The 26,964-nt window shown below is 41.7% G+C and overlaps 1 long non-coding RNA gene across 1 annotated transcript; it reads right to left on the reverse strand.

The window, feature by feature from the left end:
- Window positions 1-1,474: 1,474 nt before the first annotated feature.
- On the reverse strand, window positions 1,475-18,282 carry LOC138153844 (uncharacterized). Its single transcript, XR_011166477.1, has 4 exons — window positions 18,227-18,282; window positions 5,953-6,097; window positions 3,234-3,302; window positions 1,475-2,432 (listed from the first exon to the last, which is right to left on the reverse strand). It is a non-coding gene; the product is annotated as an uncharacterized lncRNA (long non-coding RNA).
- Window positions 18,283-26,964: the final 8,682 nt, after the last annotated feature.

The raw sequence follows: 26,964 nt of genomic DNA on the forward strand, positions 1-26,964 counted from the left end.
GGGTTGAAACCCAAGGCATGTGAAGATACAGTAACAGGGCACCTAGCTGTCCTCTAAGAGTCTGGCTCAGTGAGCTCACAGAACCTACTTCGCAGGACTTTGGAAAGAATGATTGAATGTGAGCCAACCTGTGGAGAAAAGTAGAGGAAGCCTAGGACCAGAGAAGGGTAAATGCTGTCCCTATTTTCAAGATGGGGAAGAAAGTGGATTCTACAGATGGCAGGCCAGTGAGCTTGACTTCATTTCCTGGTCAAATTCTAGGATGCATTAGTAAAGGTGAGAGTCGGGGTGGAGGAGTGATGAGAGAGTTGGCTTCCACTGAAGAAGACAGGCACAGATAAAGAGAAATAGTTACCTGAGGGAGGGAGTGGCTTCAAGAAGCATGGCCCCTTAGAGCAAGGAATCGATGTTTTGGTTCATTATATGTGGAGTGTTTTAAAAATGTAGACGTTAATAGTCTAAACTGTACTAAGACTTTAGGCACACCCTGTATTTAACAAGAGCTTATTATTTACTCAATGGGAATATACTTTCTAGAACTATTAGAAGTAATAAAGTCCCTCTCCCCTTTTTTTGGGTGGATGTTCCACAGTTTAAGGTACCCAGATTCTTATAGGGTCACCTGGATTTCTCACATAGTGGTTTTGGTACAGCTTTGAACAAAAAAGTAAATTTCATCAATAAAAATGACCTTTTCCCCACTCTTCAATACTCCAGTCTTTATATTGTCTTGCTTTAGACAATTTTTTTTCTTCATAGCAATGGTTAGCAGCTATTTAAAAAAAAAATTTTTTTTTAAGTTCTCAGATGTTCTTCATGTGTGGTCCATGAATCTCTGTGGGTCCCTGAAACCCTGTCAGAGAATCTTCAAGGTTAAAACTATTTTCATAATAATTCTAAGATGCTATTTGCCTATTAATGTACTCTTCCCTTGTCCAACTACATATCTGTGTGAAATTAGATTTTCTTCCTATATTTCAACCAAAACATGTCAAAAGCATTCTGGATACAGAAACAGATATGAGAATCTATTGTTTTCTATTTAGCCAGATATTATGGAGATTTGTAAAACTATAATAAAGCAGTGCCACTCTTCTCACTAATTTTTTAAAAAATATATCCATTTTTCATTAAAGCATGCTATTTATTTTTACATGTAATTTATTTTACATGTAAATTTACATTTATTTTTTATAGGTAATCATTCTGTTATTATTTTAAATGAATTAGATATTTTAAAATTTAATCAGTTTTCATTTCTAATATGGTAAATATTGATAGATATAAACCCATATAAGCAAAGCTTTTGGGGTGAGTCTTCAATAATTTTCATGAGTATAAAGAGTTTCTAAGATCAAAAGGTTTGAGAACCACTGCTTTAAGGGAATCAATAACAATATTACCAACTTCCATTGTCCCTTTGAAATTCTTTACTTGTTTTCTGAGGATTAATTAAGTTGCTCTACAGCAAGAGTTTTTTGGTTCTTGGTGGATTTTTTTATTTTTGACTGAACATTTCTTTTCACTTCAGTACAAATGATTGTATTTCATTGTGGTCTTGAATGATCCTTTAAATGCTTGACTTCCCCACACCAACAGCCACTGCAATTTCTCTCATAGTCATTGAAGTGTGCTCTGTAAGAACCAGAAGTTATGTATATCTCCCTGCAGTGACATACATTCTTAAAAGCCACAAGATTTAAAATGTATCCAAGGAGGGCAGTTCATGTATTGCACAAAAATCCAGCCTTCATCCGGATAGAACTAAGTAAAGGTGGAGAAACCAGTTCAATCTGGGTTCATCTAGTGAAGGTCAGACATCCTGAGTCAGCCTCTTGCCAGTAGAAACAGGCTCATGACCACTGCTGTCATAAAGTGAAACGACTTCAGAATTATTCCTTGTCCCAAGGATTTCCTATGTCACTCTAAGTGTCATGTCCAAGGTCAACGCAGGCAGGAGTTGAAGGTATCTTCAAATATTTGAAGGGCTTTTATGTGAAAGAGAGATCAAATTAATTCTGTTTAGAATGTAAATCCCTTGAGGGCTGGGACCATTTAGGACTTTAATCATTGTATCCAGGGGTATTCTGGGTACTGACTAGCAAGAGACGATTGTTAAATTTTCAGTGAGAGTATTTACACCTCAGAAATTGGCAAAAGCTACAAAACAGGGCTTGATTCATTGTGTCGTTTACTGTCCAGAGGTAAGAAAGTGATGGAGAAAGTCTTAATAACGAAGATTAAACTTAGAAGTGCCTCGTTTATTTTTAGTAGTAGTTTAACATTTGCATTGAATGACTCGATAAATGCTTTACCCCAAATGATCCTTGAAATGCTTGGCTTCCCCACACCAACAGCCACTGCAAAAACCAGAATGCAGAACCAGATGAAGTTATAGAATCAGGAAGCTGAAGCCACAGAGTTAGGTGTGACTTAAGGAGAAAACAAAACAAAAAAATATATCTGTGTGAGATTAGATTTTCTGTATACACTTCAACCAAAACAGCATTTCACAATAATCTGAATGCAGAAACAGGTTTTTTTTGTTTTGGAAATAAATCCATTTTTTTTTCCATTTAAGTATGCTATTTATTTCTTAAAGCTTTTTATTTTTATTTTTTATTTTTCCCAATACGTAGAGCTGTCCAAAAGGTGGATGGGCTGCCTCAGAATGAAGTAGACGGGCCAACTAATGAGATCCTTTTGAGCTCTGAGGGTCTGATGCCTGGATCTATGTATTCACTGCCCTTGGAATGGCCCTTTGTACTAATGACTTCAACCTGTAATCACCCCATTCACACCTGATGGAGGTTTCTGGAATTGTCTCTCCAGCCCCAGCACTATCAGTTCCAGCCTTATGTATTTCAAAGGGTTTTTCCGAGAAGAACCACTTTGGAAAGTTCCAACAAGCATCCTCCACTTAATGTCTTCTTTCCCGGCATAGTTTTGCCCTCACATCATTATCGCCTTACACTATCCAGACTTAACCATACCATTGTGCAAGTCAGGCTGCGGCATTGTTCTACTAAGACATAAATTTCAAAGACAGTGTGGATCTAAGCTAGGTCCGGAGCCTCTGGGGCATGGATTTTCCCCCTAGTGACAGTCTGTTTTCCATCACCACAGCCTAAGCCCTCTTCCCTATGACAGCCCTCCCAATACATAATGACAGCTATCATTTCTCCCAGATCTTTTTTTCTTTAGATTAAACATTCCCAGTTCCTTCAACTCACCCCCATATGGTACAGTCTTCAATCTCCTCATTGTCCTGGCCATCCTCTTCTGGACACAGATTCATAGCTCTAGAATTGGAACAGATCTTATGGGTCATCTACTTCAACCCTATCATTTTTTTTTTTGCTTTTTTTTGGGGGGGGTAGGGTATTTGGGGTTAAGTGACTTGCCCAAGGTCACACGGCTAGTTTTTTGTGTCAAGTGTCTGAGGTCGGATCTGAACCTAGGTCCTCCTGACTCCAGGGTCAGTGCTCTACTCACTGTGCCACTTAGCTGCCCCTACCCCTATCATTTTCAAATGAGGAAACAGGTCTAGAGAAGTGATAGTCTGACAGCCAAGGTCACACAGGTAAATGAGTTGCAAGGTAGGGGCTCAAACCTAGGTCTTGTGACTACAATTCCAGTGTTCTTTGTCAATGTTTTCCAAAAGCATGGCATACAGAACTGAACACAAGTATTCCAGATGTCATCTGACCAGGGAAGAGGTTAGTGGAATTATCATTTCCTTCCTCCTGGATGCTATATTTCTATTAATGAAGCCCACGAGTGAATCAGCTTCCTTGGCTACCACGTTTCTCTAACTGGAGGTATCCTCCAAGGCCCTGACCTGGGCCCTCTTCTCTCCCCCCTCCACTGTGCTATCTTATCCAAATTGATCTCTTTAAATGGCTCCCCTCTTTTTGTCCTCAGAATGGTTTGTGTTTTTGTCGGCAGAATTCCATTCTTGACAGTCTCCTATTCCTCTTGAGTTAACTTCTCCTCTGGTATTTTGGGTCACAGGACCCTCCCTATTTGTTTTCTGGACTCTCATAAATCTGTCCCAAAATATAAGGTATGGATCACACTAAGCTCAGCTTTCCTCTCCTTCATCATGATCTCTGAGACAGAGCAATTACTTCCTTTCAAGGGCCCTGTCTTTCTCCTTCAAGAACTAATTCTTCCTTTCTGGTCAGAATGAAATCCAGAAAATTAGTTCCTCTTTTTGCTTCCTCCACATTTTGAAGAATGAAATTATCATTAGAGAAAATCAAGAATTTATCAGCAGCTCCTCTTCTGGCAGAGAATTCCAATACATATCTGGATAGCTGAAATTCTCCATTGATGCCATACCAGACCTGGGATCTGGTATCACCACCTATACTATATACTCTTTCTGGGCAGATATTCAGTAGCAAATTCCCAATACAACATCACTCCTGTTTGCTCTCCTATCAGTCCTCGTTGAAAAGTATTTCACCATGTTTCTGTCCTCCAATTCTTAGATTTCTTCATGTGAACATCTTTTTTTTTTTTTTGGCCTTTTGGAGGGAAATTGGGGTTAAGTGACTTGCCCAAGGTCACACGGCCAGTAAATGTTAAGTGTCTGAGGCCGAATTTGAACTCAGGTCCTCCTGACTCCAGGGCCGATGCTCTATTCACCGCGCCACCTAGCTTCCCCATGAACATATCTTCTTAATATACATTATTCCACTATACTTTTCTGCTTATGCTGTCCCTTTTTAAATAAGGTATAGTCTTCCATCACTATATTCCATCCTTGGATACCACGCCATCAAGAGTCAGTGATACCTACGAGACTGATTTACCTCCTTGTATTATGATCTAGGTAATAATAATAATAATAATAATAATATCTAGTATTTCTATAGAACTTTAAGGTTTTCAAAGTGCTTTGCAAATTTTGTGTTATTTTATCTTCCTAAAAACCCAGGAAAGCAGGTGCTATTATTATCTCTATTTTATTTGAGACAAAAAGAGATAAGATGATTTGTCCAGGGTCACACACATAGCTAGTAAGTGTCTGAGGCTAGATTTGAGCTCAGGTCTTCCTAACTTCAGATCTAATGCTCTGTGTACTAAAGTAGCTGCCTTGTTTGTTGTTCACAGTTTGTACATTTGTATATAGTTCTCTGACACTCTGTGTTTAAAGGCCAGTCCTCTTCTTGGACACTGTCTTCTTGTGAATTATTTGTCTTTTTTTACTGTTTTTTTTTCATCCGCTCTCTCTCCTACTCTTTGTTATATTTGGTTTGGCAGATAAACATAGGCAGTTTTCTCCCATCCTCTATATTTTTTACTATAAGTTTTACTAAGAAACTACTGCAAATATTAATGAAGAAACCTACTTTTTCTTTAAAACTATTTACCCTTAACTACATTTAAATGTAAGGTGTCATCATGCTTTTTCAGTTTTTTCCTCTAAATGTGCATCAGTATGTTCTCTCTACTCATTTCATTCACTTTACTTCATGTGATTGTTATTAGTTTATTCTTCATTTTGTGAGCCTGCTTTTCTCACCTTGCCTTATTTCACAAAGGCCTTTCCAGATTTCTCTGTAATCCACACACTTGTCAGTCTTAATTGCGTTATGGTATTCCATTACAGTAACAGACCAGCACTAATTTAACCATTCCTATGCTGTTGGATTTTTAGGTTGTTTCCAGTTTTGTGCAATTGCAAATTATACTCCAAGGAACAGTTTTAAACACACTCTATTTTCAGTTTAAAGTTTCCTTGATCAGTTTTGCAAATCTCCTGGTAAATGTTTTTCTGGACCTTGTTAGAGGTACTCCATCCCTAGACAAGAGACCATCCTTCCTATATCTTAAGCTGTGATCCATTGTTAGACACCATTAAAAAAAAAACAGATACTTTCAAAGACTACATTTATCTTCTGAAGCCTATGCCCTAACTGACAGCAGGGATGAAGATACCACCTGTAACCATGAGGTCCTCAGTTTTCTGCCCAGAACTTTGGGACACCCAGCAATGTTTTCTTTAGGTTCCTTCTGTCTTTGTCACTTGGTCACCCATGAGTAACCAGAAATGAGTCGTTCTATAAGTCACGGAAAGTCCTCCAGCCTGTTAAAGATAAACACACTGAGAAACCAACATACCTAAATGCTTGTTGACTGACTGATCCATACCTACCAGTTCAAGCTATGCCCAATTAAGTATCTCCCAGCGAGCAGTCCTCAACCACCACTACAATGCTTGCCTCTTATCTCCTTTTTTCTTTTTTTTAATTTTTCAAACGCTTTATTCACTTCTGATTTACATCATTCATTTCTGCCAGATTTTCAGTTACAAATTTTCTCCCCCTTTTTCCCCTACCCACCACCCCAAAATGGAAATCCCACAGGATATCCCCTCCTCCAATCTGCTCTCTCCCATATCTTCTCCCATATCCCCTTTGACTTTTCCAGTAGGGCATGGTGGATCTCTATGCCCCAGTGCCTGTATATGTTATTTCCCAATTACATGTAAAATAGTATTAATAATAGTGTATATATATATATATATATAATTTTAAACATTTGATTTTAAAACTTTGAATTCCAGATTCATTCCCTTCCTCCTTTGTCACCCACCCTTACTGGGAATATAAGCAGTTCAGTATAGGTTATACATGTGTAGCTAATGCAAAACATTAACATAGAAGATATGTTGTAAAAGACTAACTATATTTTCCTCCCTCCTATCCCACCTCCCAGGTTAGGCTGGGGGGGAGGGAAGTCAGAAGCACCCACTTTTGAAAAGGGACGGGATCAAAGTAGAGAATAGAACAAGTGGGAGGTGGGATAGGAGGGAGGGAAATATAGTCAGTCTTTTACAATATATCTACTATGTTATTGTTTTGCATTAGCTACACATGCACAACCTATCCTGAACTGCTTATCTTCCAGTAAGGGGGAGCAACAAGGGAGGAAGGTAATGAATCTGGAATTCAAAGTTTTAAAATCAAATGTTTAAATATATATATATATATACATATTACTATTATTAATACTATTTTACATGTAATTGGGAAATAAGATATACAGGCACTGGGGCATAGAGATCCACCATGCCTTACTGGGAAAGTTGAAAGGGGTATGGGAGAAAACATGGGAGAGAGCAGATTGGAGGAGGGGATATCCTGTGGGACTGCTATTTTGGGGCAGTGGGTAAGGTAAAAACGGGGAGAAAATTTGTAACTCAAAATCTGGTGGAAATGAATGATGTAAATCAGAAGTTAATAAAGCATTTGAAAAATGAAAAAAAAACATTTATGATTTATTTATTTTTAACTTTTTAAAATAATTTTTTTTTGCTTTTTTTTTTTGGAGGGGGAGGGCAAGGCAATTGGGGTTGAGTGACTTGCCCCAGGTCACACTGCTAGTAAGTGTTAAGTGTCTGGGGCCAGATTTGAACTTCCGTCCTCCTGACTCCAGGGCTGGTGCTCTATTAGCTATGCCACCTAGCTGTCCTTATTTTTAACTTTTAAAAAATGTTGAGTTTCAAATTCTCTCCCTCCTGCCCACCCCTCCTCCACCCATTGAGAATGACCCCTTAACTTCTGATTATTACGAGATGACCTCTCTTTTTCTGATTATGAGGAATTGGCTTCCTCCTGAATTGTCCATACAGCTTGCCCCTCTCCTGCAAGATAATTCAGTGGTCAGTGCTTCCTGGGTCACATTCTTCCATCACTCAACTTCCTAATTCTACTTAGGATTCCCCTTCTACCCTGTCAAATTCTTTTTCATCTTAATTTTGCCTTTGAACCTCTTTTTTCGTTCTTCTCCCAAGGAGCTGGCAAAGTCTGGCTGGGATGGATATCTGCAGGGTGGGACAGAGTTGTGCCTTATTCAAAGACTATGGGGGCTGTCTTCCCTCATCCTGAAGAAGGGGGGAGATCCAAAGCTTTGAGGGAAGGTATTGGTCACACAAGGATGGAAACGCCTGAGGACTAGAATTGCAGCTGAGTTGGTGAGGGGGTGAGGCCACATTGCTGCTGCTGCCCACCAATGACCTACAAGGGCACTCACAGGAAAGAGAATGCTAAACAGGGAAGTCGTAGCTGAACCTGGGAGCAGATGCCCAGTGGTCATAATCATCTCTGTGGCTGAAAGCGAAACTGGTAACATCCTTGCTTTTCTATGCTTTGCTTCACTTTCACTCTCCAGACTCAGTCTTGAGTCTAATACTGAACTGTATTCCCAATCCATGTTTCCTTAAGAGTTTGTTTTGATTTTACATTTTGAAATTTAAAAAAAAAAGAAAAGAAACTGGTTTCCCTAAGATCCCATGGTTATTTGAGGACTGGTTTTACGCATATGCTCTTGGGAGTTAAATACAGCTGAGCAGGGATGGGGAAGGAGGGTAATGAGAGGTAAAGCATCCAAGATGGTAAAGCATAAAAAGCACAGGAGATTTTATATTGTGATATAGATTTACGAGACAGAGATAGATTGTCTAATCCCAGAGATTACCAGCTGGGGGCTCAAGATGAACAAAGGAGCTTTTATTGATCCATATTCATCTAGCTTCCAAAAGTAGATATCACATGGAGATGGATTCCCCTGGGCAAAGGAGGCTGAGGCTAGAGGCTCCAGTAGATGGAAAAGTGAAGAAAGCTAGAGATGGTCACCTTAGGCATCTTCGATACTCCACTGTCCTTCCTTAGGGAGGCTTATCCACAGGGTGGAGCTGGAGGCAGGTACTAGAAAGTCTCACCTGAATGGAGACATTTGGGCATGGAGGGTGGTACGCACCTGGGGGTGGGGACCACCCAAAAGCATATAATGTGTTCTGTTCTTCTTGCCCTTTACCAACCGTGTGCTAATAATAATGCTAGTGCATTACTAAAGATAAATAGACGCCAGCACATTTATATAACACTTTAAGGTTGGCAGTCCTTTACAAATATTATCTCACTCGATCCTCACAATGATGCTGGAAGGCAGGCAGATATTATTCCCAACACTTTTTACATATGAGGAAACTGAGGCTGAGAGAAGCTACAAGATTTGCCCAGAGACACAAGGCTGGCAAGTATCTGAGGCAGGATTAGCACTCAGGTTTTCCTGACTAAAGTCCAGTGTAGAACACCACCTGACTGCCTCCAAGTATACCTCAACTATTGCTAGACATTCTTTTTTTTTGGAGGGGGAAAGGCAAAGCAATTGGGATTAAGTGACTTGCCCAAGGTCACACAGCTAGTAAGTGTTAAGTGTCTGAGGCCGCATTTGAACTCAGGTCCTTCTGACTCCAAGGCCGGTGCTCTATTCACTGAACCACCCAGCTGTGCCTAGACATTCTTTCAAGGAATCCTTCATCTTCCCCATCCATATAGAGAAAATGTATTCCTTTCCTGCTTTCACTTTCTTTAGGAGGGAGACCAATCTAGATTTTGTTTTCATGTAATTATTGCTCTGAGCACCGGAAGAGACACAAGTGTAGCTTACTCTCTGAAGGTCTGTAAAATTACTCCTTCCCTTCATCCTTGAGGGCACTGAAATTCTGGGTCCATTGGCATTCTTGCTGCTGGTGCTTTAGCCTATCGCTTATGGATATACACACACATACATATATACACACATATACCTATGTACACATACATAGAACACATGTACATATACATACATACATACACATACATAGATATTTCACGGCAAATTGCTTGATTGTGGTACCACTGGCTCACTTGCAAGAGATGTCTAATCAAGTCTGAAAAAAGCTTTCTCACTTTTTTCCAAGACTTTCCCACATTTTCACTTGAGATATCAGCTTTTGCCTCTGCCTTTGATCTGTATTGAACAGATTCCCGCTGAAATCCTAAAGCAAACAGAAGCTGTCTTCCTTGTCTTCTCTCAGAAGATCTTAAGCAGAAGTCCCATTTCTATCCACTTCTCACCTCTTCCTTTATTTTCTCTCCTACCAGTAAAATTTCAGACACCATCTACTTTTTCTTGCTTCTTCATGGGTCTCTGGCATCTACAACAGATTTGCCTAGGAGGATGTCCTTAATTCTGAAGATAGCTTTTGAAGGCCACTAATTTTCACTTCAAGGAGACCATAGTCAGGACTGTTGAGTCAAGCCCTACTCTATAGTATGAGGAACCTAAGAATTGCAGTCCTAAGGCCCCACACCCTGAATTAGGGCCCCCCAGGCAGTGATTTGAATAAACTCTGCATATATATGGGTTCTTGTAGTTTTTTTTTTTGGAGGGGGGAGGGTAAGGCAATTGGGAGGGAAAGAAGGAAGGAAGGAAGGAGAATTTATTAAGTGCTTACTATGTTACAAGCCCTATGTTAAGGGTGGTGACCAGGAGGCGAATGAAGACCAGCCCAAGCTCCTCCACAAAGTGGAGACCCCAGGAAGAATTCACTAAGGAAAGCAAGCAGGCCTTATGAAGAGATATTCCAGTTTGACAAGGCCAGAGATGGTTGGATGCTCCAGAATGAGGTGGTCCCAGGCACTGAAGGAAGTGCCAGGATTTTGCAGTGGCAGAGGCATAGCTTTCAAGTCTGGAAGTCAGGGGCAGAACTAATTGGTAAGTAGTAAAAAACATTATCTGCTTCCAGGTCTACTTTGCAATCTTTGATCACAAAAATTGATTGAGTGAAATGAGAGGCACAGGATTGGATTGTCCTTCCACCTAGAAAAGATCTCTCAGGAGGAGAGATGTATAGGAATTTAACTATGATCCCAGGTACTTTGGGGCCACTTGTCTATGAAGCCATATTTGGGTAAGCAGGGAGAACTCCATTGGTTTTAAGGGTGAAAGCAAAAGAAACTCAGAAACAATTAAAACCTCACGGGTCTATAAGATAGTTAATATGGGCATGAATCTTCCCAAAGAATTCTGACTCTAAACTACTTGGCCAATTCCAGGAGAATGACTGTGATTTGTTCTCTCAAGTGAGGACAAAAGGCCTTCTGAGGAAGGTGCTTATCGTTTTTTGAGATTCTACAAATGAATGCTAACTCAGGTTCTGTAGGGGAGGGTAAATAAATTTCCAGCACCTGAAGATCCTAACATGGAAATGGGACACCTCAATTATGAATATAACTATGTATAAATACATGTATATGTAGAAAAAGAGAACAGAGAGGTGAAAGGGACATACTGGGGAGCTGGCTTTCTTCTATATAGGTCTTCCAATCTCTCTCCCCTCCCCTCCTCTCTCTCTCTGTCTCTGTCTTTCTTTCTCTCTCTCTTTTTCTGTCTCTTTCCCTCTCTTTCTCTCTGTCTCTGTCTGTCTCTCTCTCCCTCTCTGTCTCTCTGTATCTCTCTCTCTCCCTTCCTGTCTCTGTCTCTCCCCCTTGCTCTCACTTTCATTCATTCTCTCTTCAGAGAGTATCTGGATCTGTATGTTTCATCTCGTACAGCTAGAAGAAGCTCTCCCCTCCCAAGTTCTCCAGCCAAGTCCATCCTTCATGCAGTCACAGACCATTGAGTCATCACTCCCTTCACCAATGAAGAACTTCTACAAATCCTCCAGGCTGGAACCTGGGTTACACAGGCATCCATATATTCTCTAGCAAGCAATATAAATTCATTTGCATTCCCCAGAGGAAGGATTCCACTTGCAATTAGAAAATTCTAAGAAGCAAACATCACGGGATTGCCCTAAGGAAGATCATAGAAGACACTCTCCAGACACTTTGAAATGAACCACAGCAGCCATAGCTTAATGGGATCCATGCCCAGCCAGTTATTGTCCTTGCCAGTATGATTGAAGGCCACTCCAATAAAGAGTCTTCCAACTTGAGTCATCCATTTGCTCACCAACAGATTGATGGATGACAAAGAAACTGAAAACTACATCAAGAAGACCAATATGGCAGCATGGCCTTGAGGAGGCTGCAGAACAAATTGGGGGTGCTATGGAAAGCGCTGACTCAGGATGGGGGTGCTTGATCTCTAGTTCTGTCCTTGTGACTCAGTGTAACCAGGAGTAAATCACCCACCCTGAGCCTGCTACTGCCTGGGCTACCTACCTCACAAGTTTGTCCGTTCCTTTGGTAAATATTTACTCATTGTTGGGGTAAGCTCTAAATAACATTTTAGCCAAAGCACTTTGGCAAGTACAACCTAGTCTACAGGCACGAGAAATTGCTAACATGGAGATTATTTAGGGGAAGAAGGGTGTGAAGAGTCAAAAGAAACCTGGGTTTGAATCCCCATCCCACTCACCCACCACCAACAAGGGATGAGTCACTTAGTCATACCTCACCTTGGTTTCGCTAGATATAAAATGGGGATGATAATCTCTATAGTACTTAGCTAACAGGGTTCTTGTGAGGCCCAAAGGAGATGATAGCAAAGTCATTTGCTATTCTCAATTATAAATGTCAGCTACTATTAATATGCTTAGGCCAACTGACAGTAATTGGGTGGGGTCCTATTTTTATAAAATCATATAAATTTTTCATTCACAGAAGCCATGGTCACAAGCAGTCATCATCATAGTGAGAGTAATAGCCATCTCTAATAATAGTACACTGTTTTTAACACCCTGAAAGAGTTTCAAATACGCTATAAACATTTATATGTGTTAAAATAATTATGTAATGATAATTTACATTCTTATGGTACTTTAAGCTTTACAAAGCACTTACTATTCCATTATCTCAATGGAATTTCATGGCAGCCCTCTGAGGTAGGAAAGGTAATAAATATCATCCCCATTTTACAGATGGTAATATTGAGGCTTAAGGTCACTTTGCGGTCTAATATAAAATCTAATACAAGGGGTCTAATATAAAGAATATTGAAATTGGAAACAGGAGACCTGGACTCTAGGTCATACTCTGCTGCTAACTTTCTGAGTGGCCCTGGTATAATTCCAATTATTCCAATGAGAAGGATCTCTGTTAGTTTGAGGCCTACACAGCGTGCTATGGGTGACTGGGTCAGGAAGGAGGATGATTCATGCGGTGGTTGGGTTTGTGGGAGAAGGCAGTGATGTGGTGTCTAGCTTCTAGTCCTGTGGCTATTGCCAACTCATTGGGTGGCCTTGACCTTTGTTTCATCCTCTATAAATTAAAGAGAGTTGAACTCAATGATCTCTGAAGTCCCTTCCAGCTATCAAACATTTTATGTTTTAAGGTCCCTTCTGACTCTAAAATTTTACATTCTAAAAGTCCCTTGCAGCTCTAACACTCTATGTTCCAAGGGTCCTCCCAGCTCTGATACTCTGTATTCTAAAGGCCCCTTCCAGCTCTGAGATTCTGTGTTCTAAGGCCCCTCACAGCCCTGAGATTCTGTGTTCTAAGGGCCCTCCCAGCTCTGACATTCTGTGTTCTAAGGGCCCTCCTAGCTCCGACAGTCTATGTTCTAAGGCCCCCCCCCAGCTCTGACATTCTATGTTCTAAGGGCCCTCCCAGCTCTGACATCCTGTGTTCTAAGGGCCCTCCAGCTCTGACATCCTGTGTTCTAAGGGCCCTCCCAGCTCTGGTATTCTACATTCTAATGTTCCTCCTAGTTCTGATATTCTGGTTTTTAAATTCTTTTCCAACTCTGACATTCTGTGTTTTTAGGGCCTTCCCAGATCTGACATTCTGTATTCTGAGAGTCCTTCCAGCTCTGACATTTTGTGTTCTTTGCTTTTAATTTATTTTATTCCTAAATTATGTAACAAAACAAGCATTTCCATGAAATAGTACAATAAAAAGGTGATTGCACATGAAACTGCAAATCTACTATACACAACTTGCTATTCTTTTCAAATATACATCAAAATTATCATGTACATTTTTCCCCTTTTTTTCTTCCCTCCTCCCACCACCCTAGAGATGGCCACCATTAGATAAAAATAAGTGTGTGTGTATATGTGTGTATGTGTACATATATATATATATGTAAAATTGTTCTATTCCTACTTCTATTAATTAGTTCTTTCTCTGGGTACAGATAGCATCTTTCTTCATATGTCCATATTTATAGTTAATTTGGGTATTTATGATAGTCAAAATAGCTTATTCACTGAAAGTCATTCTTAAAACAATATTCTGTTAGTATATACAATGATCTCTTGGTTCTACTCATTTCACTCTTCATTATTTCATGCAAATGTTTCCATGTTTTTCTAAGATCATTGAGCTTATCATTTCTTACAGCACAGTAAGTATTCCATCATAATCATACACCACAACTTGTTCGGCCAATTGGTGGGCATCCCTGCAATTTCCGGTTCTTTGTTACCACAAAGAGAGTTGCTATAAACATTTTAGAACATATAGGTTCTTTTCCTGTTTCCATATTTATCTTTGGAAATAGATTCAAGTAGTGGTATTGTTGGGTGAAAGGGTATAGGTAGTTTAATAATTCTTTGGACATAATTCATTATTACAACATTCTGTGTTCTAAGATCCCTCCAGTTCTGACATACTCTGTTCTAAGGGCCCTCCCAGTTCTGACATTCTGTGTTCTAAGGGCCCTCCAAGCTCTGACATCCTGTGTTCTAAGGGCCCTCCAAGCTCTGACATCCTGTGTTCTAAGGATCCTCCCAGCTCTGACATCCTGTGTTCTCAGGGCCCTCCCAGCTCTGACATTCTGTGTTCTAAGATCTCTCCCAGCTCTGACATTCTGTTTTAAGGGCCCTCCAGCTCTGATATTCTGTGTTTTGAAGTGCTTTCCTTTTAGAAATTCTGTGTTCTATATTCCAAGGTCTCTTCCAATTTTTTGGTTCTACAAAACTATCTTTCTATAAATTGGCTTGGGACAAGGTGTTTAACAAGATTTCTAGGTCAGCTCCCTTCAGTCACTGAGCAACCACTAGTGTCCTGGCCACAAGCCCAGACAGAGCTCTCATGGGTCATTGCAGCTCTAAGAAATGAGGATTAGGTGAGAGCAATAATGTGTCCAAAGTCCCTAAAGTCACTTTCATCTATAGTACATGCTACATTCTGGGCATGGAGTCTACCAAATACTTTGTCTGAGAAAGGTAACATGGCCCTATCCATGAGATGAACTCTCCTAGAGAAGACATGTCTCTCCCTCTGAGGGAGCCCCTGATCTCATGGGAGCCACCCTGTGGCTGACAGGTTATGGAGCCACCCAGAAATCTAAGGGCCATCTCATGGTTTATATTTCCCAGTTTGGGGAGGTGCCCCATAACTACCAGACCTACATTAGTTTTGTGATTCCTAATAAGGTCATTAATTCTTCTTGACTTGAAGGTTCTGGGTACTTTCAGGCTTAGTCAGGGCAGGGAGCAGGACTCACAGAAGTATCTCTTCCACAAAGAGAGAGGAGACTTGTTAAGGCCAAACCACTTGGAGTAGAGTGAAGGAACTGAATTGGGAATCAGTCGTCAAGGGGTGGGGAACCTGTGGCCTCAAGGCCACATGTAGCCTCAAGGCTCCAGGTTTCCCACTCCTAGACATATCACTAAGATGAAATTTAATAAGGATAAATGCAAAGTCCATTCCTAAAGCTCAAAAAATAAATCGATATAAGTGGAAGATGGTAGAAGAATGGGCAGAAAGTTCACACAAAAAAGGACCTGTGGACTTTCACAGACTGCTCCCAGAGTAGAAGTGAACAGTGTGGTGCAGCAGCCATGCTGAGCCGGTCTGAAGGATGATGGCCAAGGGATTGTAAAGGAACCCAAAGTCATATGGAAATGAAAATCAGCTGAAGGAACAGAGGTTAAGCCTGAAATGAGACTTATGATGGTGTAATAGCTGTCTTCCAATATTTGAAGGGACTTTTGTGGGGAAGGAGGATTGTTCTGAATGATTCCAGAGGGCAGGATTTAGGACCAGAGTAAGATTAATTAATTAAGGCACATCGTGGGCACTTAATAAATGCTAGCTAACTGGTCGACCAGAGCTGCACCTAAAGGAGTCAGATTTGGGCTTAGTCTGAAGAGGAACCAGGCAATCAGAGCTGTCTCACACTGGACAGGCTGCCACGTGGAGTAGCCAGCTATCCATCACCAACATCTTCAGGCAGGGAGGCTGCACAGAAGGTTTGGGCACAGAATGGCCAGCTACAGAGCCTTTACGGGTCCATTTCCATCTACCATCCTTCAGGTCATCTATCTTCTGCATCCTGCCCTTTTCACCTCCACAGAATAAAACTCCCTTCCCTGGTTACCTTTATTCTGTATGTGCTGAATTGTCCTATCAGAGTATAAACTCCATGAGGGCAGAGGCTTTGTATCCCCAGTACTCAGCACAGTGCCTGGCATTCAGCAGGTGTTTAATAAATGCTTGTTCATTCATACATTCTTGCACTGGATGATATGGAAAATGCCAAGAAACTCTCACAGAAAGCCAAGAGAAGCACTCAAAGTCTAGTTGGTGAAATAAGAATCATTTTGATGCAGCGAACATTCACTAACTCGTGATCACAGCATCATGCTGAACACCGGTGCAGACATCAGAGCTTAGCTCTGCTCTCATGGAGCTGGCAGCTTGTTAATAGTAATCTTATAGTTTTCGAATGAATGAATGAAGAGTGAATCTTTTGCATCATTCATTTTTCACTTACATCTGACCTCTTCTCCAGCTAGATCATGGATCCCTTGGGGGGGGGAGGGAGTAGAAACTGCACCTTACTTCATTTTCATTCGTCCCCCACGATCTAGTACAGAATTGGGCACCTTTTGGGGTGAGGGGCCACCTGCTATGATAAAGGCAGGCTGGACTCAGTGGGCAGCCAGGCTCTTAGGAAGGTGAGGAAGGACAGTGGCCATCCTTGGCTTAGCCGATTACTCATTCCCAGTACTTGGCTCTCTCTCTCTCTCTCTCTGGAAAACCTTCTCTAAAGCTGGCAAACCAACTTTGCTCGATTACTCCATTCCAATAAGGCAGCTCTGGGCTGTGACTGACCATTGAGAGCTCTGGCGTTGGAGTCAGAAAGAACTGGGTTCGCATTTGGCCCCAGAGACAGACCTAAGCCATATGACTCCTAGGTAAAGGACTTAAGAGCCTCAGTTTCCTCATGTGTAAAATGGGGATAATAATGGTACCTCCCTCACGGAGTGTGAGTATCAAATGGCATAATCAATGTAAAGCACTTTGAAAACCTTAAAGCATCCATAAGTGGGAACTATTATAGCCAAGTAATGATAAATGTAAGCTCTTACAGGCCAAGTAATAATACTAATAATAGATCACATGTGTAAAGTACTTTACAAATATTCTCTCATTTGACGCTCACAACAACCCTTTGAGAGACAGGCACTATTATTAAACCTGTTTTACAAATGAGGGAACTAAGGCTGAGAGAGGTTAATTAATTTGCCCACAGCCCCATCACTAACAAAAGGCCACTATAATCGTCCTCTCAGCACCTTCTCAGGTGCTGTTTCCCCAACAATTCCCACCTTAGAACCTCCTCCATACTTTTGTCTCAGCTTAAGCTGGTCAGGGTCTCTCTGCCCCTCAGAACCCAAGAAGGGCCAAGGGGCCAGACTTAGGGAGCAGGGGAAAGAGAGGGAACTCCAGCCTGTCCATGGTGGCAGAGCGGGTGCAAGTAGGCAAGATGGTTGGATTAGGCTGACTCTACCAGCCCTCCTGATTCCCTCCAGGTATGCCTCCAAAGCCCTTTCATTCTGCAGAACTGTATCTGAAGCAACCACCACACTGGTGGGGCAGGTCTTGGCTGGTTTCAACCTCCCTCCCCCTTGCCTAAGGGATCAAGTTTTGCTGGGGCAGGAAACATTCCTGAGGAATTGATAAAGGAAATGAGAGAGCCATTCCCACTGGCCCTGCTGCCTCACCCCTCCAGGGTACTCAGAGAAAGCAGGGTGGGCTGGGATCCAGCAACTATCCAAGTCCCCCCGCCTCCAGTTCAGGTTCCCACTTAGCACCTCGATCTAGGACCTGCCAGCCAGCCCACATTGCCTCTTATGGAGGGGGTATATCCATCCATTGGTGAATGACCACCCACAGACCATCTTGTGTGTGTGTCAGCCTCACACACGAGACACACCTTCATCCACATTCCCAACCACATAACGCTAGGTCTACACATGCCCTCTCTCACAGGCATACCCACCCACAAAACACACACACACACACACACACAACACACACACACGCCCTGGCCCTGACTTTCTCTTTCACATTACATGTAGATACTAAGATAATCACAGAATCTCAGAGTTTTATAGTTGGGATGGACTTCAGGGTCTATTTACTCCAACCCATGCCAAGAAAAAAAAATTCCACCCTCCCATGCCCTACAAATATTCCTGAGCCCATACCTCAAGACCTCTGACGTGGGGGACCTTCCCAAGGCAGCTCCCATTCTACTTCTGACTTTTGAAACTAAATTTTTCTCTTTTTAATTTTCACTCATTGTTTCTGGTTCTGGGCCAGATAAAACAAGTCTAATCTGTCCTCCTAATATTTGCAAAGCACTTAGAACACAGTGCCTGGCACACAGTCAGTGTTTAATAAACGCTTGTTCCCTCCCCCCTCCATCCTCCACATGACAGTTCTTCAAATACTTGCAGACAGACCATGTCTCTCCCCTCCTTCTTCCCACCTGCTTTAAATGATCTTCACATGGCATATACTCAAGACCCCTCACCATCCTGCCAGGCCCCTCCTCCCCAGGATGCTCTCCAGCTTACTGATGGCTTTCCTCAGTCATAGTGCCCAGAGTTGAACACAATAGCCTGATGAGGTCTGAACAGGGCAGAGAATAGAAGTACTGTCACCTTCTAATTCCTGGAAGCTATGCCTCTTTTAATGTGGTCCAAGAACATGGCAGTTTTCTTGCCTGCCAAATCACATTGTGCACTTATGCTGAGCTTGCTTGACTCAGAGGTTAGCTGATAATTGATCAGTGAATGAGTTGGTGACAGTCTCCCCATCCCCCCACCCCGTCTCCATCCTCTGAGACAGTTCTGATCTTACTCCACTCCTTGGGAATTCTAAGCAGAAAGGTTGGATAAGGATATTCCATTTTTTCCCAGTGACGTTCCAAGAGAGCATCACTAGCCACTGACCTATATGCTTGTTCTTCTACAAAATCTTTATGAGAATCATCTATACATGGATTGAGGGCATATTTTTGTTTCTTTGTTTTTTGGAGGGCAGTTAGGGTTAAGTGACTTGCCCAAGGTCACACGGCTAGTTTTTGTGTTAAGTGTCTGAGGCTGGATTTGAACTCAGGTCCTCCTGACTCCAGGGCCGGTGCTCTATTCACTGTGCCACCTAGCCGCCCCAATCAAGGGCATCTTTGATGCCCATAATTGTGGGGAGCGAGCAGACTTTCACAAGTAATATCAACAGTGGGACACATCTTCACTATTTCATTATCAACCAAAAGATGCAAAGAATAGAAGCTCGCGTTATACTTATTATTTGTGGATTTTAAAAAAGCATTTGACTTGCTCCAGCCCTGTCCACCTCAGAATTCCTCTATCATAATGCCTGCTCTCTTTATTAGTGAGTCCCTGGCTGGGATTGCCAGTCACAGGCAACTCACTTCCTGATCAATTCATCATCCCGATGGCTCCATCTCCTCTCCAGCAGACTTGCTCATCCCCCTCTAATCCCATCCCACCTTTCTAGCTCCCTTTTTTTGGGCTCCCCCTTTTTAGAATGTAAGATCCTTGAGTGTGGAGAATATCTTATTTGCTTGTTTTTGTATCTTCAGCACTTAGCATAGTGCCTGCCCACAGTGGGTGCATGATAATTGCACTGTCTATCTATCTATCTATCTATCTATCTATCTATCTATCTATCTATCTATCTATCTATCTGCCTAGAACTTAGAAGTTCTTTTACAATAAGGTATTTCCCATCCCGTGATAAGGCTATTTACCATCTTTTCTCTGGTGCCACGTATTTCCCCTCATCCATAACATGACAGGACCTGAGGTCCTTTCTCCTTCTTAGTCTTTAGGGATTAGCTTTCCCTAAAAAATGAGGAGGCTGTGTCTGGGCCTTGATCGACCCTTGGCTTCCTAGTCCCAGCTTCCTGGCCACACCTGAAGGTATATAAAGTCCCAGCTATGGGCAATTGTGGCCCCTAGATTTTTGAAGACCATGCAAATAACCATCTCTTTAACCATAAAGTACCCTGGTGACCAGGCGTGTTCCCATATGAAGTCAAGGTGACTAATGTCACTGTGTCTTTGTTGCATATCCTTCCTGGTAAGGACAAAGTAAACCTTTTGTTAACTATTCAGTGACTTGTCAGTACTTCATTTTGCCCCAGCTTCCATTCTGAACATTAGGGCCACTTCTAGCACAGCCAAACCATTGAAGATTCCTTGGAAGATATAACAGAAAAAGACTTGTTCTATGACCCTCTGATATTGAATATCAGAGATGTTTGTAAGAGATACTTGCCACTGTGACAGAGGAGATCAAGCACAGAATCCAAGTTCAAGAGGAAGTCCCTGTCAATAGTGAAATACTTATTTGCATGAGACATTATCTCAGGGATGGGGAACCTGTGGCCTCAAGATCACATGTGGCCCTCTTGGTCCTCAAGTGGGGCCCTTTGGCTGAATCCAAATCCCTTGATAAAAAGATTTGTTCTCTAAAACTTGGACTCAGTCAAAAGGCCACACCCAAGGACTTAGAAGGCCACATGTGGCCTCAAGGCTGCAGGTTAACCACCCCTGACATATCAAACCCCAGAGCACTTCAGAGCCTATTGGAAGAGATAAAAAGAGTTTGGCTTGTCCAGCCGCACAGGAAAGACCAAGTGAATGAAGAGTGTCTATTACTCAGATTTAAAAATTCATTTGGAAAAATGCCCTGTATAATTGCCTCATGGATTATGGGTATTGGAGAATGGTCAGTGCAGATGGGCAGTGACATGGGCCCAGAGTTAAACAGGAGAAAGAGAAGGTTGGTACACCTTTTTTCCATATAAAACATTTCCATATTAGTTATTTTTTATAAGAAGACGGGAATTTTAAAAAAGAATGAAATAAAGAAAGCAACCTACTTCCGTCTGTATTCAGTCAGTGTCCGTTCTTTCTCTGGGGGGCAGATAGGACACTTCATCATGAGTCCTTTGGGATTGTCTTGGATCATTGTATTGCTGAGAATAGTTAAGTAATTCACAGTTGATCATTGTACAATATTGCTGTTACTATGTACAATGTCCTACTGGTTCTGCTCACTTCACTTTGCATCAATTCATGTAAATTTTTCCAGTTTTTCTGAAATCATCCTACTTGTCATTTCTTATAGCATAATAATATTCCATCACAATCATATACCACAGTATGTTCAGTCATTCCCTATCTGATGGGCATCCCTTCTACCGTGTTTCCCCGATAATAAGACCTATCCCGAAAATAAGCCCTCCCCTTACTGTGTAAGATTCCTCTAAAATAAGCCGTCCCCCAAAAATAAACCCTATTGAGATTGCTACTGTAGTGAAGGTGATCCCCTGCGCTACACGCTACATTACGGTACCCTCTGTATGCACAGTCCCCCCCTCCCCCCGGGTGAAACGCATGCCGTGCTCCGAGCTGCATCCAATCAGAGCTGCAGCAGTGAGCGCGTCATCCTGTTCTTCCCCAGTGATTTGCTTGCTGGTGCCATTGAGAGCAGTGCCGTGGAGGAGAGCTGAGGCAGGACAACATAAGCCCTCCCCTGAAAATAAGCCCTCTGGTGTTTTTCTTTCCAAAAAATTAATAAGACAGTGTCTTATTATCGGGGAAACACGGTATTTCCAATTCTTAACCACCACAAAGTGAGGTGCTATAAATATTTTTGTACAAATAGGTCCTTTTCCCTTTTTTTATCTCTTTGGAATCTAGACCAAGTGGTATTGTTGGATCAAAGGGTATACACAGTTTTATTAGGGCTGTTAAGCCTTAGGGTAGAAGCATTAAACTAAACTCTGAAGTGCACCCTGAACCAGACTAAAATATAACTAGAAAATGCTTAACAAAACAATTTTTAAAAATACAATATTGATAATGTTAAATTGTGGTTTTCTAATTCAAAATGCAGCCTACAAAGAACCCTTTCTATTTGAATTTGACACCACCAACTTAGGGGAATTTGTAAACCTTCTCTATTAATCCTAAAACTTACATGAAAGCAAAGATAGATCTTTTTTTAATACTAATATTATACAATTGTATTACAATATTGCATTGAATCATGAAATATAACTCCTTCCACAGAGTTAAAAATGGAGAACAGAGAGCCATGTGATGGGTATGAATACATGGTAACACAGAGTCAATAAAGAACTCTGAGGAACAGGAGAAAAGACATCATCAAGGAATAGTATGAAAAGAAGACAATATAATATATAAAGAATATAAATATAAGAGAAGTATAAAAAGAGTTGATCAGATGGCAAAAATAAGGGATGACAGGTGGATAGCCTGTGTGCTCTACAGGACCCTCACTGTACAGGCGAGGAAGGGAGGCTCTAGAATTTTGGGCGGACTGCTCTGTAGCAAATTTATGGGAGTACACACACAAGAGTAACAGATGATGGACAAGCGTGAATGGGTTGTGACATGTACCATTGGGAGTGACGCCTAAATCAGTGAGATCACAGGTCCATTTAACAGTTTGAGAGCAACCCTTCTATTATGTCAATCCAGTACCTAGAAGATTAAGTTCAACTTTTCACCATGACATTCAAGATTCTTTCCATTCTGATCTCAGTTGACCTTATATCCTTATTTGCCCTTATTCCCTAGAAAGATTCTCCTTTTCAGCCAGACTGTTCTCTTCACTGTAGCCTGACCACACCATACACCATCCCACATCTCTATGTCTTTGTTTATGACATTTCCCGTACATCCTCCCTTCTCCATTTACCCACATATCCTATTTACCCATATCCTTTTTTTTCAACATTTGGCTTAGGTCCCACTTCCTCCAAGAATCCTTCTCTACCCATCCTAAGTCTTACTAAGCTCTCCCTCCTCTGAACGTCTACAAGTTTGGTAACCATATTTTCTTAATGAAATATTAGGACACGTGGTCTGACAAAAGATATTATCCTTTGGCAAAGACTTGTTTAGACAAAGTGTCCTTGCTTTTCTTGAAATGGAGCCAACACAGAGACTCAGAGATGCTTAATCTTTGTATCTATGGAGCTTTCTATCTAGCACACCATGTAACCATTAGGAACAACACAGATGGTCTCATAGCATTCTCCTGCCCTCCCTCCCCCCTCTTTTTTTCTCTCTCTCCTTCCCTTCTCCTCTCTCCCTCTCTCCCTCCCTCTCTTCCTTTCTCTCTCTCTCCCTCCCTCCCTTCCTCTCTCTCTCTCTCTCTCTCTCTCTCTCTCTCTCTCTCTGTCTGTCTCTCTGTCTCTGTCTCTCTTTGTCTCTCTCTGTCTGTCTCTGTCTCTCTGTCTCTCTCTCTGTCTCTCTCTGTCTCTCTCTCTGTCTCTCTCTCTCTGTCTCTCTCTCTGTCTCTCTCTCTCCCTGTCTCTTTCTCTCTCTTCCTTTTCTCTTGAGACTGGGACTTCCTATTGCATCCAGGCTAGAGTTCAACCCCACTGCTGATCAGTTCAGAAGCTTTGACCAGATTCATTTCTGAGCTGGGCTGGTTTTCCCTTCCCTTCCCCTCTTCCCACACTACCCATCCCCTCTGCCCAGGGCTCCCCGTATTGGTGCCTGAGTTACTATAGACATCTGATTAACCTTAGCCCTACTGAAACTCAGAACTCCTGAACTCTAACAATCCATCAGCCTCAGCCTCCTCTAGGAATAGGGATTACAGGTGTGTGCCACCTCTCCTGGCTTGTAGTTTTCTTTTTATATTTGATCACCTTATCTACCCAACTAGATTGTGACTTCTCCGTAGGCAGGGACTGCATCTAATATAGAAAGTAGGAAGAACACCAAATAAGAAGTCAGAAATTATGGAGATTATCTGGAGGAAGTCAACCAAGATGGTTAAAAGACTCAAGGTCATGCCACCTAATAATATTTTATTTTTTCCAGTTATATACATATAGTTTTCAACATTCATTTTTATAAGATTTTGAGTTCCAAATTTTTCTCCCTCCCCAAGACAGCACGTATAGGTTGTACATGTACAATCATGTTAAGCATATTTCCACTTTAGTCATGTTGTGACAAGAATCAGAACAAAAGGGGAAAACCACAAGAAAAAAACAAAAAACAAAAAAAGGTGAAATAGTATGCTTTTATCTGTATTTAGATTCCATAGTTCTTTCTCTGGATGTGGATAGTATTTTCCATCATGAGTCTTTTGGAATTGTCTCAGATCTTTGCATTGCCGAGAAGAGCTAGGTCTGCCATAGTTGATCATTGCACAATGTTGCTGCATACCATGTTCTCCTGGTTCTGCTCCCCTCACTCAGCATTAGTTCATCTAAGTCTTTCCAGGTTTTTCTGAAATCCGCCTGCTCATCATTTCTTATAGCACAATAGTATTCTATTACATTCATATACCACAACTTGTTCAGCCATTCCCCAATTTATGAGCATCCCCTCCATTTCTAATTCTTGGCCACCACAAAAAGAGCTACTATGAATATTTTTGTATGTGTGGGTCCTTTTCTCTCTTTCATGATCTCTTTGGGATATAGACCTAGAAGTGGTATTGCTGGGTCAAAAAGGATGCATAGTTTGATTGCTCTTTGGGCATAATTCCAAATTGCTTTCCAGAATGGTTGGATCAGTTCATGACTCCACCAACAATGCCCTTGGGCCCTTTTCTGAGCCTCAGTGTTCTTAGCTACAAAATGGGAGTAACCATCACTGCCTTCTTAGGACTTGTTCCCAATGAGATAATGGATATGAAAGCAATTTAGAAGCTGTTGTTATTACAGTGTTACAGAAATGTGAGACTTTGGGGAGGTGAGGAAGGAAGGAGGAGCAATCTGGGTTTGGGAAGGGGGTAGCTGCCGGGTCTTCCTATAGTGGGCACCCCATAGATATTATTGATGCCAATGGTGTAGGTACCTACCCATGGGGCTTCCTTGTGGCAGGCAGGTTGGCACAAAGAATCAGGCTCACTTTGCCGAGTTGTGTGTATGTCATAATAGAGAAACTGCTGGACCTAATCCAGGAAAAATCTAGGTCCAAATCCCAACTTTTTTCTCTTTCCTAGCTGTGTGACCACAAGGCAAGCTGCTTCTGCTCTCTGAGCCTCAGCTTCCCCCTCTGTCAAACTGGGCTTGTACCACTTGTTACTGGCCCTCATGGTGCAGGGGAGAGGAAAATGCTTTAGTAGCCTCAAAACACCATAGAAACTGGAGTTATTATGATCTTTCATAATCACAGATACATTTTGATAACACGCATACACATGTTTAAGGCATTTTCCAAGGCATTCCAAAATACACAGCACTGTTCACTTGACGTTTAGATACTTGGAGAGACACATTATGACTTGTAAGTTCACACATTCACATGGCACCCAATCACATTCTCAGTACACCCTCTGCATACCCCACCCCCCACAACTGGCTCCCAAAGCCACAGCCCCAAGACCCCATGACCCCATCTCTATAGCCTAGCGTAGGTGGAAGCCCAGGGGCCCTCCCTCTTTTCCTCCCCTACAGGAGGCTCAGTTTCCTGCCAGAGATTTAAAGCTTTTTCATTGCATGCTCTGGGAGAAGAGTTAACCCCTCCCTTCCCCTGAATAACCCTCAATGAATTTAACCCAGCCCCAGGACACAACCGCTGCCACCAAGTTGGAAACACAACTTTCTGGCTTACTTAGCCAGGTGTCTGAGTTCCAGAGTCAGCAGCTCTCTGAATGCAGCTCTCTGGATTCCCCTGGATTAGTTCTGGTTGATGAAAGATGATATATTAGATAGGAGTGGGGTGTTGGTTTTGGGGCTGGGCTCACTCAAAGATCTTGGTACTGAAAAGTTCCAAAACTCATCTGGCAACCAGCCATCTCTTAAGGTCAGTAATAATTCCTGTCCAAAGGGCTGTGGTGAGATTCTAGTATTGGAAAGACTCTTAGAGGCCATGTAGTCCAGCACTTATTTTGTAGAGGAAAAAACTGAGACTCATAGAAATTAAGTGGCTCACTCAGGATCACAAACAGTAAGTCAGGATTTGAACTCAGATCCTTTACTCCAAACTCATTTCTCCACACATCACTTTATAGCATGAGATTAGAATGATTCCTTCTCCTACTGAAAAGACTTTAGTGGTTCCCTATGTCCTATAAAATAAAGTTCCACCTACCTACCCGTAACATAAATTTGAGAAAGGAACTGGAGAGAGATCAAAACCCTTCAACAGTGAAGTCTGACTTGTTCCCCAATGAATGGAGAAGGTAGTATAGGGAAATCACACACGTGGAGCCATAAAAAATACACAAATCTCTGTATGTAAGCACATAGAGGGGTTCAAAATTCAGTGTGCAATCTGTGAGTGCATGTGGGGTAAGCCCAGACATGGCTATGTGTCTCTTTTAGCTTGTATTAATAATGACTTTACCTCAGTTTCCCCATCTGTAAAATGATTATGATAATACAGTACCTTCTTTACAAGACCATTTTGAGGAAATATTATTGTTTGGTAATTTCGGTCATTTCCAACTCTCCATGACCCCATTTGGAGTTATCTTGGCAAATATACTGGAGTGGTTTGCCATTTCCTTCTCTAGCTCATTTTACAGATGAGGAAACTGAGGCAAACAGGGTTTACATACTAGTGTCTGAGGCCAGATTTGAAAGCAGGTTTTCCTGACTCCAGGTCTACACCACCCAGATGCCTCCTTGAAAGGAAATCACTTAGTAAATACTCTTAATTATAGTCATGCTTGCTCATCTATGCCAAAGACCAGGCACAAATAAATATGTAAACACAGGTAAAAGAAAGTAAGACCTGAAGAAGAGAGTACATACAGGAGTGTGTGTGTGTGTGTGTGTGTTTGTGTGTATGTGCATGAGTGTGTGTATGTGTGAGCATGAGTGTGTACAAAGATTCAGAAGCACATGAAATAAAGTTCTTTTTCCCCAGTGAATAGTCTTTTCTTATTACAGTTATATTGGTTTTGTTTG

The sequence above is a fragment of the Petaurus breviceps genome, unplaced genomic scaffold (genome assembly GCF_028583685.1).
Source record: "Petaurus breviceps papuanus isolate PSGF00001 unplaced genomic scaffold, PetGlider_PUasm1.0 91041, whole genome shotgun sequence".
In the NCBI taxonomy this organism is placed as follows: domain Eukaryota; kingdom Metazoa; phylum Chordata; class Mammalia; order Diprotodontia; family Petauridae; genus Petaurus; species Petaurus breviceps.